Source organism: Megalobrama amblycephala, linkage group LG13, assembly GCF_018812025.1.
Source record: "Megalobrama amblycephala isolate DHTTF-2021 linkage group LG13, ASM1881202v1, whole genome shotgun sequence".
NCBI lineage: Eukaryota > Metazoa > Chordata > Actinopteri > Cypriniformes > Xenocyprididae > Megalobrama > Megalobrama amblycephala.
The window spans coordinates 14823097-14839412 of NC_063056.1; the positions used below are offsets into that span (position 1 = coordinate 14823097).

Below are 16316 nucleotides of genomic sequence, written 5' to 3' on the forward strand. Positions count from 1 at the left end.
ACAAGTCAACAAACTATATAACATTGTTCTAGTGGTTTTTGGATATTTTAATCCAAAAATCTTTAATATTGTGCCTTTAAATGAAATATTTTAAAACATTACTTCATAGGCATATGAATAAACAGATATTACAAAATGTTTTTTTTTCTTTATCATTGAACTTAAGCATCTCTGAAATTATTTTGAGTTTGCCAATATGTCTGAGGTTGACTTTCTTATATATGCATTCTTGGATTATGTCTGTTCTATTTGTCAGTCGAAATACAGTGAAACTTTCAATTTGTAACATTTTTAGTTAACAAAAATACTTTAATGTACAAACTGACACATTAGGTTGCAAACTAGGTTAAAGCTGTATTTCTCATGACATTGTGGCACTGATCTTGAGGCAGGATTAACTGCTGTCATTCATCATTTTAGATGTTATTGAAGACATCCGCAACCTGCCAGATTCATTTTCAGTCCATTCTGTTAGAAACAGCCTTTTCGCATATCACTGCAAAAATCAACTGGTGTTCAAGCTACGCAGAGGGCAATTTGACCCCCTGTTCTATCCAATCATGCTTTGATACACTGACACAGGCTGAAGAAATCTACAAACACACTCTGACTCAGCGTTAATTTGTGTCGTGTACATCAATAAAATATTGGGCTATCACTACGCACTGAATTTCACAGTGGGATATTGTGTGAAATAATCATTTTAGAAATCTCTGCAGAAATGCTCTGTCCTGTTCAACTGCGGTGTTCAGTTTTAAAAAACTGTAATGCATTGAAGTCTGCGTTTCTTGGAGTATTGTTAATAGAAAGTGGCAAATAAAGAGATAGGGAGGGAGAACATAGCTTCTACTCTAAATGGCCGTGAAGGAAGATAAAAGTCAGTCCACCCCCAATATATCTTGCTGCGAAAATATTCACAAATTGGCCACTGAGGCAGCTCAATGTCCCTTTAAATAATGTGGTAGCAAGTATTAAAAAAATGTACTTCGCTGGCACACAGTTCTGGTTAGGACTAGTACATACATAGAAAACACATTTCACAATCTGTTACCATGGTGACAGGGAAATGACAAAAGAGAGTATTTCTAATGGATACAGTGCTTCTTGTCACATTCAGATAGTGTTCAAAGTCAGACACCCAGTAGTTCACACACCCAGACCTCTCAAACACATTCTTTGACATTAACTCTTCAAACCATCATCATCACCTTCATCATCTTCACTTGCAACTACATGCCATTTCACTGAGGCAATTAGACAAGCTTGTGAGTTGTACTTTAGAGTGCTTGTTATTTAATACATGTTGAAGTGCAAGCACCAAATTTCCTACTGCAAATTTAATGAACCTATTTGCATCTAAAGAGATTAAAGTCATCAATACAGAAAGACTCTAATACTGACACATGCGTGATCACATTCTTTATTGAAGAAAGATGAAAGAATAACTTTGGCCAATAAAATTCACGTTTGATGCCTTGTGCATTCAAGAAAATAGCTCACATTAATATAATGCCATGAATTCAGTAAATAAATGTCAGCCAACCCTCAAAATTAAGATAATGTATAGCCATTAAGCAACTCTCAAACTAAAACACTGATATACTTTTCTCTTCAAAAGGGATTTTTAGTTATAGCTGCAAAAATTCCTGTCGTCCACGCCCGAGCTAAAATAGTTTCCTAATCACATCAGTTATTATAGCGTTTTTACAGTCTTGACTTGGTAAATACATTGCTTGCAATCATGCATGGACATGTTTCCGGACTGCATGGCATGCAGAACCAATAAAATTGTGAAAAGAATAAGGAATGCCATAATTACAGTAGTTGAAGAAGTTTTTAACTTACCTTTTAAACTGAAGAAACTAGTGTTAAACTGACCGCCACTTCCGGAGGATAAGAAAACTGCGGAGAGAACTACGAAATGTATCCGCGCGGCATCTTGTCGACAACACAGCGTATCAAGCGAAGAATAATAACAAACCAAATCGATTTGTGAGGAGACTGTCACCTCTTTTGAAGTTTACGATGGGTATTAGCGTAACTGACCTCCAAGCAATACAACTGGATACAGTTAAATATTGAAACAAACCGCTGTTATTCGACATGTAGAAATAAAAAGATTAAATGAGCTGAATCAAAAACGAGTCAGAAGATGCGCTGCCCTCGCGCTCACTGTGCAAATAAACGGTCTTGTGCGCGTGGGTTCTGCGAGCGGTTCACAGACGCAACTGAAAGTGACCTTATCCAATCAGCGGGGGAATTACCACGTACGTCACAAGTAGAGGCGGGGCTACACTGGGTTGACAACACCTTTCCGTGACGTCGCCGCATTCTCAGAGCTCACTAAACTTATTAATGTTTTTAAGCACCCAATTTTGTTGCTCTTTGGTTACTTTGATGAATATAAATGGTTCTTTTTAACATAATGCCTACATTTTCTAATTTATTAATACATCTTTGCTTAGCTGCTTCCCCTGGTCAGCAACATTTTAAATAGGCTATTTGGTGATGGATGTTGGTCCTTATGAAGGTCACTCCAAAGTCACTTTGTATACAGCTTTTATAATAGCCTACATAGCATCATTTTCTTAGACTTTCCTTGACCTTTGACACATTTCCAGATGGACCATAGATGGAAAAAAGACCCTCTATAAAGCACTGACATACCCACGGGTAAAGCTACCCAGTTGGATGATTTTAATGTTGTTGATTGCAATAAATGATTGCATGAAATATTAGATTAAATATTAATCTATAATAATATTACAATTATTCTAAATGTATTTAAATAGTCTAATATAACAAACCTATAATAATATTAGTCAAAAGAAGAATATATTTGCAATTATCTTTTTTTGTTTGTTTTTGTTTTTTTGTTTTTTTTTTAGGGAATTTGAGGAAAGATATAGCCTAAAGCAGTGGTTCCCAAACACATTTCTGGAGGCCCACCTACACTGCACATTTTGCATATCTCCTCCATCAAACACACCTGATTATGGTTGTCAGCTCATAGTGACTCAAAGATCTAAAATTGGTGTGTCAGACAAAGAAGACATGCAAATGTGGGAATGTGTTTGGGAACCACTGGCCGAAAGCACATGTTTGGTCATTTGTATGGATGACACTCATAGCTGAAAATGTACATTCACCAGCCAGATTTCAGAAACTAGTCATGAAAGGTTCTTCACATGTTTGCTCCTAGAACTATCAAAACCTGTGAAAGATAAACAAGCCTGGATGTCTCATTAAAAGAAAAGGTGAGAGATTTGATGAGTTTTTCTACTATGGCATTGATTTCACTGTAAAAAGATTGTAATTTTAACTAAGACTGTAAAAACTGCTAAAGTAAAAAAAAAAAAAAAAAACTGTTAATTGCTGTAATAGATGTTATAAACTGCAATACATTTCATGTAATTTTACATTTAAAAAATTCCTGCACACTATCAATGCTTACAAAATTATCAAAATTCCTTTATTTGCAACAACGTTTCGGTCCCATGACCTTCATCAGGCATATCCATCTTTTGTAAGCACTGATAGTGTGTGGGACTTTTTGTTTTTGATTTTTGACTCTTTTGGTCCTTTCTCCTACATACCTATCCATTACCTGCAGGTGTGCAAGGGTAATTGATAATTAATTGATGTAATTTCACGGTAAAATGTGGTTAATGTACCATTTTGGAAGTAAAAATAAACAAATCATCTTATAGTTAACATTAAAAAGTTATAAACTTACGTTTCTAGAATTCCCTGACACTTCACATTTTATGGTTTTTCATTTTTAGCATATGTCTCTGTTTTTTTTTTTTTTTGGTTTTTGTTTTTGTCATGCACATTAGGGTTTGTTACATCTTATGTTGTTGAATTAATGGTTATTGCATTATATTTTTGTCATAGTGTTTTTTATGTGTGTGTGTATGACACTGTTTGCACCTTCAGTATATTTTAGTACTTACCTCAGCTTTTGGTAAAAGCTACTCTAAGAAAAAAAGTAGGGTTCTGTATAGAACCCTATGGTCACAGTCTCCGTCTGTCCTGGACTCCATCTCCCATCATCCTCCCTGGCCCTCACCTGCACTCACTCCACCATCAGCTGAACACACACACCTGTTCCCCGTCAGCACCTCATCACACAGGACTATTTAAGCACACCACTCCCCTCCTTCAGTCTCGTTATTATGAAGAGGACTGTTTCATGGTAATCTCAAAGACGTCTAAGCGACTATCCTGTTCCACACCGTGTTTCCTCAGTCTCCGTGCTCCTGTGTCTCCGTGTGTGTCAACTTACTTTCTGTGTGTATCCTCACCATCACCGATCACCCATCCTCTCAAGATCCTCGCACCTGCAAGACAAAGGACAGTATTATCTCCAGTCTCTGCTTAACTACATTCTATTCACCTATTTCACTTGCCTGCATCTGTTCACTACCTGCTGTTGTTAATAAACGCCCTTCTGCATCATCTGTGTCTCTGTCCCATCTGTCCGTAACACCTATAGGGTACTTGACTCGATGTTAAAGAATATTTTGTGGCAAAAAGGTTCTATATAAGGAGAAATGTCTTAAATGATTGTATGATACTTACACGTTTAACAGTTTTTAAAATTTTGTCATTATACCTACCACAAACACTTAAATTAATCATTTGATAAAATGCGCTTGTGCACATGCATGTTTTTATATTGTACTTATATTTTTAAAAATACCTGCATGTAATTACATCTGCAGTTAAAGAGTTAGTTCACCCAAAAATGAAAATTGTCACTTATTACTCACTCATGCCGTTCCACACCCGTAAGACCTTCATTAATCTTTGTAACACAAATTAAGATATTTTAGTTGAAATCTGAAGTTCATGTGAGTACAGTGGTTCAATATTAATATTATAAATCGCTATATTTATAGTATATAGTATAATATTTATATTATATCCGCTATAGTATATTTTTGGTGTGGCAAAAAAAAAAAAAACGACTTGTATAGTGATGGCCGATTTCAAAACACTGCTTCATGAAGCTTCGGAGTGTTATGAATCGGTGTGTCGAATCAGCAGTCTGGAGCCCCAAAGTCATGTGATTTCAGACATTTGGCGGTTTGACCCACAATCCGAATCATGATTTGACACCGAAGAATCATAACACTCCAAAGCTTCCTGAAGCAGTGTTTTAAAATTGGCCATCACTATATAAGTCATGTTTTTTTTTTTTTTTTGTTTTTTTTTTTTGGCACACCAAAAATATTCTCGTCGCTTTATAATATTAATATTGAACCACTGTACTCACATGAACTGATTTAGATGTGTTTTTAGTTCATTAATGGATCTTGAGAGAGGAAATGTCATTGCTGGCTATGCAGGCCTCACTGAGCCATCGGATTTCAAGTAAAATTGCGAAGATTAACGAAGGTCTTACAGGTGTGGAACGGCATGAGGGTGAATAATGACATTATTTTCATTTTTGGGTGAACTAACCCTTTCATTTCTGTAATTACATTTGTAATTACACTGTCGTTGACCCTCTCCTTACACATTAACCCACTCTTAAACCTATCCAGACCATCAAACCTCTACCTTACCCGTATCCCACCTCAGAAGCAGCACAAATGTTTTGTAATACATCAACACAAATTTTGTAAGTATATAGTAGTTAAAGACACCTAATTTAAAGTTTCACCCATTTTTTCCTAATGATAGTGTTTGAGATGTTTAATTTTATAATATTCAAAACTGAATTAAAACAAAATTAATTAAAACTAAATCTATATTATTCCAATATGTTGTTTTTAGTTTTAAAAAGTGAATCATACTAACCCTGAACCAACCCCTAAAGCTATAACCTTAACCCATGTATTTACCTTTTATATTAACCAGTATTTTTAGGTAAGTTCACTGTAAGTATACTGTACATAAGTGCATGTACTGTAAAATAATGTGCAACCGCAATTTTGGTAATTTTCATTACAGTGCTAATGGTTTGGGTAAATGGAGTGGCACTACTCATTCAGTTGTGGAGGCACCTGACACAAAAAGGTTGGGAATCATTGTCTTTACACAAACACAAATGTATGATGTTACAGTTTGATTTATGATGTTTCCATAATGTTTTAAGGTTATTAAAAATGCATGTCATATCCTTTTTGTTATACACATCCACAGGCCCATAAATTATGTTCATGTTGTCACCATGATAACACCAGTAAGTCACCAATAAGTAAGAAGTAGACAACCCTTCAGAGAATGAACTATCAGATAATAACTGCAGAGCATTCAAGAGTGTTCAAGAGCATCCAAGCCTCTAGTTTGTATCAAAACCAATCAGCAGCAATAAAGAGAAGCCAAATAATACATGAGTAGCACAATGTATCTTTCATCAGTTTGGTGTTGCCTGTAATGGATGAGAAAGTTAAAACAGAGAAGGGATGTTGAGGGTATTGTTAGTCATAGTCGGACATGCTGTGTTATGGGGGTGTGTTCACCAAGCTGTGCATATTTTTAGCACATTCCTGGGGTATTACACACACCCTCATCATTGAGAGTGCTTATGTGTGTTAGAGGACAGTGTATTCATTCATGTGAAGTGGGTTTGTGCGTGACTGCACTGGAAATGTGTGGGCTTCCACCAGAAACTAGATGCAAACAATAATCACACAGCATTATAACAGTTTGCATCCACCATCAACCAAAAACATTTCCAAAGCACAGAGTTTGAGGAAGTTCCCATGGTGAAATGTGGTTTGTTGAGTCTTTAAAAGATTAGTTCACTTTCAAATGAAAATTTCCTGATAATTTTACTCACCCCCATGTCATCCAAGATGTCCTTGTCCTTCTCTCTTCAGTCGAAAAGAAATGAAGGTTTTTGATGAAAACATTTCAGAATTTTTCTCCTTATAGTGGACTTCAATGGCCTCCAAACAGTTGAAGGTCAAAATTACAGTTTCATTGCAGCTTCAAAACATTCTACACGATCCCAGATGAGGAATAAGGGTCTTATCTAGAGAAAACATCGCTCATTTTCTAATTTTGTTTTTTTTTAATTATTTTAAGGATCATCTTGAACTAGCTCTCTTCTTCTTCTCTATTTGAATTCCAGCAGTGTAGACACTGCTAAGTGTATTACTGCCCTCCTCAGGTCAAAGTTTGAACTAGTTGTTATATACTTGCACTAGCATATTGAATATGAAAATTTAGTTCAAACTTTGACCTGTTTGGAGGCCATTGAAGTCCACTATATGGAGAAAAATCCTGGAATGTTTTCATCAAAAACCTTCATTTCTTTTCGACAGAAGGGAAAAAAAAAAGACATGAACATCTTGAATCACATGGGGGTGAGTAAATTAACAGGAAATTTTCATTTGAAAGTGAACTAATCCTTTAATTAAGCAACATTACACCATCGATGTTTGTCTTTATTTTTGAAAATATTTATATGTACAGCGTATTAAACTACACTACATGTTGTAATTGCCTCCAGCTACAATAACGAGTAGGCAAAATAACTCTATTATTCAAATGAGTTCAGGTATAATCAACACAAATGCTCTACAGCAGTAGTTCTCAACCAGGGTGCTGGCACCCACTAGAGGGCTTCTGCTAACTTATTAAATTCAGTTATATGAACATGATCTTAATTGCTTAAATGCAATGAATAAATTACAACAGAAGAACAGGCAAATATCAGCTTAGATAGGAAAGCCTTCAAATACTGTCTTGGACAAAGAGGATGGGAGTGTTTTAAATAAAACCCACTGCTACACAGCGCTTTGTTTCAGTTGGCTGAAGATTTCTAAAGAAAGACAATGCTCCCATCTAGTGTTGGAATTAAGATACTACAAAATTGTGTTCTCATTATCTAGTGGCTAGTTTCCTAAAAGCAGTTTTGTAGAGAAACTTTGTCCAAAAAGTCCTTAGCAACGCATATCCACTCACAAAAATACATTTTTGATATATTCACAGTAGGAAATTTACAAAATATCTTCATGGAACATGATCTTTACTTAATTTCCTAATGATTTTTGGCATAAAAGAAAAATCGATAGTTTTGACCCATACAATGTATGCTGGCTATTGCTACAAATATACCCATGCGACTTATGACTGGTTTGGTGGCCCAGGGTTATGTTATGTTATGTTATGTTATGTTATGTTATGTTATGTTATGTTATGTTATGTTATGTTATGTTATGGTATGGTATGGTATGGTATGGTATGGTATGGTATGTTGTTTTATGTTATGTTGTTTTATGTTATGTTATATTATGTTATGTTATGTTATGTTATGTTATGTTATGTTATGTTATGTTATGTTATGTTATGTTATGGTATGGTATGTTATGATATGGTATGTTATGGTATGGTATGTTGTTTTATGTTATGTTGTTTTATGTTATGTTATGTTATGTTATGTTATGTTATGTTATGTTATGTTATGTTATGTTATGTTATGTTGTTTTATGTTATGTTATGTTATGTTATGTTATGTTATGTTATGTTATGTTATGTTATGTTATGTTATGTTATGGTATGGTATGGTATGTTGTTTTATGTTATGGTATGGTATGTTATGATATGTTATGTTATGTTATGTTATGTTATGTTATGTTATGTTATGTTATGTTATGTTATGTTGTTTTATGTTATGTTATGTTATGTTATGTTATGTTATGTTATGTTATGTTATGTTATGTTATGTTATGTTATGTTATGTTATGTTATGGTATGGTATGGTATGGTATGTTGTTTTATGTTATGGTATGTTATGGTATGGTATGTTATGATATGGTATGTTATGGTATGTTATGTTATGTTATGTTATGTTATGTTATGTTATGTTATGTTATGTTATGTTATGGTATGGTATGGTATGGTATGGTATGTTGTTTTATGTTATGTTATGTTATGTTATGTTATGTTATGTTATGTTATGTTATGTTATGTTATGGTATGGTATGGTATGTTATGGTATGTTGTTTTATGTTATGGTATGTTATGGTATGGTATGTTATGATATGGTATGTTATGGTATGGTATGTTGTTTTATGTTATGTTATGTTATGTTATGTTATGTTATGTTATGTTATGTTATGTTATGTTATGTTATGTTATGTTATGTTATGTTGTTATGGTGTTGTGTTGTGTTAATTTTCGTATTTCAAACTAATTGTGAGCTTTGTAATTTTGCAATATTGTCACCATAATGTGGGGCATGTTTAAATCCAGTTTAAAAACCTGACTTGTGTAATTATCAAATTTTCTGACAATAAGCATTAAACAACATTTAAAAATATAAATAATTTACATTACAAATAGGAGCCAAATTTTGATGTTCAGCAATGTTTAATTTTACCTTAGATAATGTTTAGGCCTATATTTAAAGGATTAGTTCACTTTTGAATGAAAATTTCCTGATAATTTTCTCACCCCCATGTCATCCAAGATGTTCATGTCTTTCTTTCTTCAGTCGAAAAACAAAGGTTTTTGATGAAAACATTCCAGGATTTTTCTCCATATAGTGGACTTCAATGGAGCCCAAACGGTTGAAGGTCAAAATTACAGTTTCAGTGCAGCTTCAAAGGGCTTTAAACGATACCAGACGAGGAATAAGGGTCTTATCTAACAGAACAATTGTTCATTTTCTAAAAAAAAAATTAAAAAAAATTGCGTGGCGGTTTGCAGAGCATTTGTTTAAAATGTAGTTTAATTTTTTTAATTTTATTTTTTTAGATAATGACTGATTGTTTTGCTAGATAAGACCCTTATTCCTCAGCTGGGATTGTGTAGAGCTCTTTGAAGCTGCACTGGAACTGCAATTTGGACCTTCAACCCATTGAACCCCACTGGAGTCCACTATATGGAGAAAAATCCTGGAATGTTTTCCTCAAAAACCTTAAATTCTTTTTGAGTGAAGAAAGAAAGACTTAAACATCTTGGATGACATGGGGGTGAGTAAAATTATCAGCAAATTTTCATTAAAAAGTGAACTAATCCTTTAACATATAGTTTCCACACCTAAAAACATGGGATTTGCGCCCTCTGTTGATTTAGTAGAGTCATTGATCACCAAAGTGATTCATGGAATGTACTAAATTAACTAGTCGTGTAACAAACATGAGAGAAAACATTATGAACTACTACCATAATCATTCATATGACAGTTAAACTGTAAACAGTAACAATTTTCATAGTGTCTGAAGAAGTCAACAACATTTACTGTGACATTATTATTCGCAGAACAACTTTCTTGGTAAATTAGTGACAGGAAAAACATTAGGCTTATGTATGCAAGGCCCGTAGAAGGTCATTCAAAAATACTGCAGTCTCTATTTATAAAACTCCAACAATGGCTGAAATACAGATTGCCGTCATTCTTCATCTTTCTGTATGCAGAGGTGTCGCAGGCGCTGCAGTGAAAGGATCTGTGTACCCAAGTGCTCAAGGACAACCAGTGGACCGACACACATTGCTGCTGTGAGACATGCTTTTCACTTGTTTGAAAAAGCTCCAGAAGTACAAATAAAAAAGAAAACTGTTCTCAGTCATGTCTCTTCAGAAAATGTGGGCTAAACCGCTCAATTCATATGGATTAGTTTTACGATCTCTTTACGAACTATTTGAAGCGTCAAAGTGGTAGTTGCGTAGACTGTCAATGGAGGGACACAAATCTCTCAGATTATATTAAAAATATCTTTATTTTGTGTTTGTAAGATGAATGAAAGTCTTACAGGCTTGGAAAGAGTAATTGATGACAGAATTTTTATTTTTGGGTGAACTAAGGCTGCGTCTGAAATCGCATACTCTTTTGAGTATGTATATACTTATTTTAAGTAATTATTTCATGACCACTAAAAAAGTATGTTCTATATTGTATGAATGTGTGTATGAATGTACAGTAATTCGGACGTAGGCTACTACATTCCCCATGCTGTCATTATCATGTGACCTACCAGAGTCAGTTACATCGCTTCAGTTACATACACTGCCATTCACAAATCCTCTCCAGTAGCCTCATGGGATAGTAGTCCATCGTATGCACACTTCAGAATCTCGTCGGAAGACATCCGGGTACTTTTTGCCTACTCTTTTATGCGTACTATGAATTCAGTCATACTTATTTTGTCACATAGTGCTTTGCACCTACTAGGGAAGAATGCAATTTCGGATGCAACCAACCCTTTAATATTTCTGAGTAACAGTGTACTCCCAGAGTGCATTGAGGCATGAATAAATTAAGCAATTGCTTTGCTTTTTTTTAAAGACGGCAAATACAATTTTGTAATGGCAAGAGTCTTATAACAATGTTACCACTGTTGTGTTTTGCTTGTTAAATGTTGATGTCTGTGTGTGACCCAAGCAGGTTTGCAAGATATTGGCACAACTATAGGAAATTAACCTCCTTAAGTGTCTGATGTTTCACAGTAGTATGGTTTTTATGAAATAGCTGTTAACAATTCAGTTGTAATAGACCATAATTCAACATGAAATGCATATTGGAGATTTAGCAAGAAGTTAGTTTATCTTTTAAAAGCAATGCGTTTATTATTTCTCTTCCTTTGAAACTTCAAACAACTGTGATTTCACAAGTTCACACTTACAAATAATCAGAGTATGTGTATTTGGCGTGCTGTCTGAGGGGAGGACTCCTAGCTTGGAATTTGTTCTGAATCCAGAGTTCTCCCCCCCTTACCCCTGGATGGAATAGGAACCGGCCAAGAATTTTTTATATTCAGGTGGATGCAGAAAAACTGTAGAGGAACATAGGTGAGTCAACTATGTATATAGACATCCTCTTGTGCTGATTGGGTAGATCATTTGAACGTGTTCCTACCAAACTTTGTCAATAAAACATCATTTTTGTTGCATTGCTGCATCAATAGGAAGAGAATTATGGTAATATCAATGTTCCAAAAGTTTCAAGTACCCAACCAAAGGGAACACTAATCACCATAATGGTGAATTCAAACAAAACCATTTTATGAAAATCAACATCAATTTATGAAATCAACTGTTCTCTCAAAATTTTCAGTTGTATTGACAATTCAACATTCAAGATGACTTTGGAAAATGAGTGCTTAAATAAAGTGGTAAATTCTGTTTTTGTGTGTGTGTGTGTGTGTGCAAACAAAGCACTCGCATCACTTCATAAAATTGAGGTTAAATCTTACATATTATTACATATTATGTTCGTAAATTTTACATATCGTTCTCTCTTAGTCCTGCTTATTATGCCAGCTGTTACAATATTGTGTTACTCCCTAGAAAAGTAACTAATTGTGTTACTTAGTTACTTTTTATGTGCCAACGATCAGATGTTCCACAGCGCAGCGACCCGACGACCACACCAGGTCATGGGACTGATGATGATGATGAGTTACTTTTTATAGAAAGTAATGCATTATGTTAGTTTTGCTTTACTTTTTAGCACTTTTTTTTTTTTTTTGGCAAATGTAAAGGCCTTCTCACACCAAAAGTGTAATGAATAAGCCTCAGGGCTGAAGGAAATCCAAATTCGCTCCTGTACAGTAGAGGGCGCATCTGAAACTTACCTCTCAGCTGTGCTGCCATTCTGGATCACAGAAAAAATAGGATGCTAGAGAAGAAAGTTCAACACTAACTTAAGTAATAAAAACAAAAGAATGAAACACAAATGTGATGTTTATCTAAAGTAATTTTTGCTTATTGGTATGGTTTAATTGGATCATCGAAGGTCAGCAGCAAAGACATTGGTTCATGAAGTGAGATTACATAAAAGTATATTTATATTATTTAACATTTAGGCCTAATTATTGCATGTTCGCGTATTATTTTAAGTGTGCATTTCTGTTTGAAATACTGAATCTGTTTTTGTGCAAATGTGTAAATGCATGCTCACATTTAGTTTAAACTGCAATAATCATGTTCACAGCGCACACAGCACCTTTGCACTTACTCCTGATTTCTCTCAACATGGGGACAGGAGAGGCGACAGTCAATAAATGGGAAAACAAAGTAACTTTAGTTACTGTGACGAGCAGGGCGGGCGAGAGCCGTGAGGGAATGGCGAGTCTCTCACGGAGGAGCTCCGGAGGCATAAAAGGAGGAGCGACGACCGTGAAGGACGAGAGAGGACCAGGCCTGGACTTTATTTTACGTTTTATTATGTTTGTGTGGCCGGCAGACGTCCGCGAGGGTCTGCCGGCATTACTTTCGTTTTGTTCTTTGTTTATTTTATATTAAAGTTTGGTTCAACGTTCGCCGGTTCCCGCCTCCTTCTTCCCACATCTACTAACCGTGTTACATTGGTGCCGAAACCCGGGAGGAAGGAGGGACATGCTGTCGGAGAGCCCTCGCTGCTGAGGGGGATCGCGGTGCTGCGGAGTTCGGGCAGCGCGGGAGTGTGAAGACCGCGAGAGGCTGCCCGAGGCGGTGGTGCTGAAGCCTAGTGACAGGTGGGACGGAGAGCTCGAGGCCGTGCCCCTGGGACAAGGTGGGGTGGCTGCCGTCCAAGAGGGAGCGGAGGAGTCGCCGCCGTTCGCCGTGGGCCAGAGCCTGCTGCCGTCCGCCATAAAGGGGAGGAGCAGGGAACGGGGGACTCGCTGCCGGCTGCCCTAAGTCCGGAGGAGCCATCGCCGGCCGCCAGGAGGCGGTCGAGGATCGGGCCGTCCACCGAGCGTCCAGTGCCACCGCATGGCACCGCGAGGAAGAGCCTCCCGGCTGGCTGAGGACAGAGTGGCAGTGTGTCGGGGAACCGGACCAAGAATTTTTTTTTTTTTTTCTCTTTTTTCCTCTCTCCCCTCTCTCGTCCTGTCGCTCCCCTTGCTTCCGTCTCCTTTCTCTCGTCTCGTCTGTCCTTACCCCCAGGTGCTGCGGCCGCCGAGACAGGCCCCGGGGGGGAGTAGAGCGCAGTCGGGAGTACCCCCCGGCCTGCGAGGGACGATGGGGGTATGTGACGAGCAGGGCGGGCGAGAGCCGTGAGGGAACAGCACGAGGCCGGTGGCGCGAGTGACAATGAGCATCACCTGCGAGGCGCGCCGGCCTCGAGTCTCTCACGGAGGAGCTCCGGAGGCATAAAAGGAGGAGCGACGACCGTGAAGGACGAGAGAGGACCAGGCCTGGACTTTATTTTACGTTTTATTATGTTTGTGTGGCCGGCAGACGTCCGCGAGGGTCTGCCGGCATTACTTTCGTTTTGTTCTTTGTTTATTTTATATTAAAGTTTGGTTCAACGTTCGCCGGTTCCCGCCTCCTTCTTCCCACATCTACTAACCGTGTTACAGTTACTTATTCGAAAAAGTAACTCAGATATTTTGTTGTAATTTTAAAAGTTAATATGTTACTTTACTTTGAAAAAAATAATCTGATTATGTAACTCGTGTTACTTGTAATGTAATATCCCCAGCACTGATTAGTAGGGAGATAAACTTGGGATGGTAACCATCCAGGAGAAAAGGTGTAGGCCTATTTGGTGTACTGTATTAATGCACAGTGTCATTTGTTATAATTATTATATATAGTTAAACATGAATTTGTAGATAAATAGTATATGAATACAACAATTAATGGTTGTCATGGTTTAGAAGAAGAAAACTATAGATATGGTTCACTGAAAGTATCAATAATACATCTTTCAACAGTCATAAAAATGACAGGGGAAAAAATGTCTGGTAGATTGCCCAGTGAAGGTCACTCTGTTAATTTTTTTTTTTTTTTTTTTAACATTGATTCTCCCTCTATAAACCTCCAACAATAGCTAAAATACAGATTGCTGTCATTCTTCAGCTTTCTGTATGCAGAGGTGGCACAGATGCTAGAAGAATGAAAGAATTTGTGTTTGCAAACGCTCAAGGACATTGCTTCTGTGAGACATGCTTTTCAATAGTTTGAAGAAGAAATAAAAAGAAAACCATTCTCAGTGAATCTAAGGTCATGCTGGCACCTTTTAAATAGAAAAAGAAAGGACAAACTCCGAATTCAGTGAACTCTCTGCACCTAAGAGAGCTACAGATAAATTATTTAGTTTATAATGATTCTGATTTTGGAGCAGGGGCACACATACACTATATTGCCAAAAGTTTTGGGACACCTGCCGTTACGTGCACATGAACTTTAATGACATCCCATTCTTAATCCGTAGGGTTGAATATGGAGTTGGCCCACCCTTTGCAGCTATTACAGCTTCATCTCTTCTGGGAAGGCTTTCCACAAGGTTTGGGAGTGTGTTTATGGGATATTTTGACCATTCTTCTAGAAGCGCATTTGTGAGGTCAGGCACTGATGTTGGCAAGAAGGCCTGGCTCACAGTCCCCGCTCTAATTCATCCCAAAGGTGTTCTATCGGGTTGAGGTCAGGACTCTGTGCAGGCCAGTCAAGTTCCTCCACACCAAACTCACTCATCCATGTCTTTATGGACCTTGCTTTGTGCACTGGTGCACAGTCATGCTGGAACAGGAAGGGGCCATCCCCAAACTGTTCCCACAAAGTTGGGAGCATGAAATTGTCCAAAATGTCTTGGTATGCTGAAGCATTAAGAGTTCCTTTCACTGGAACTAAGGGGCCAAGCCCAACCCATGAAAAACAACCCCACACCATAATCCCCCTCCACCAAACTTTACACTTGGCACAATGCAGTCAAGCAAGTACCGTTCTCCTGGCAACCGCCAAACCCAGACTCGTCCATCAGATTGCCAGACAGAGAAGTGTGATTGGTCACTCCAGAGAACACGTCTGCTAGAGTCCGGTGGCGGCGAGCTTTACACCACTGCATCCGACGCTTTGCATTGCACTTGGTGATGTAAGGCTTGGATGCAGCTGCACTGCCATGGAAACCCATTCCATGAAGCTCTCTACGCACTGTTCTTGAGCTAATCTGAAGGCCACACGAAGTTTGGAGGTCTGTAGCTATTGACTCTGCAGAAAGTTGGCGACTTCTGCGCACTGTGCGCCTCAGCATGCGCTGACCCCGCTCTGTGATTTTTACGTGGCCTACCACTTAGTGGCTGAGTTGCTGTTGTTCCCAATTGCTTCCACTTTGTTATGATACCACTAACAGTTGACCGTGGAATATTTAGTAGTGAGGAAATTTCACGAATGGACTTATTGCACAGGAGGCAACCTATCACGGTACCACGCTTGAATTCACTGAGCTCCTGAGAGCGACCCATTCTTTCACAAATATTTGTAGAAGCAGTCTGCATGCCTAGGTGCTTGATTTTATACACCTGTGGCCATGGAAGTGATTGGAACACCTGAATTAAATGATTTGGAGGGGTGTCCCAATACTTTTGGCAACACAGTGTATTTAAGAGACTCAATGTTCAAATGAGATGTATGTATTTTGTTTGTGAAAG

The 16316-nt window shown here is 37.4% G+C and overlaps 1 protein-coding gene across 2 annotated transcripts in view; it reads right to left on the minus strand.

Moving 5' to 3' along the window:
- Positions 1-2224, minus strand: part of osbpl3b (oxysterol binding protein-like 3b) — a 96147-nt gene extending 93923 nt beyond the window's left edge. Inside the window, exon 1 of one of the 2 annotated variants that reach the window (XM_048152095.1) lies at positions 1846-2224. The gene's annotated coding sequence lies outside the window, so the exon portion shown is untranslated. The remainder of the gene's footprint in view (positions 1-1845) is intronic. The other variant, XM_048152097.1, reaches the window with a different exon arrangement.
- Positions 2225-16316: the final 14092 nt, after the last annotated feature.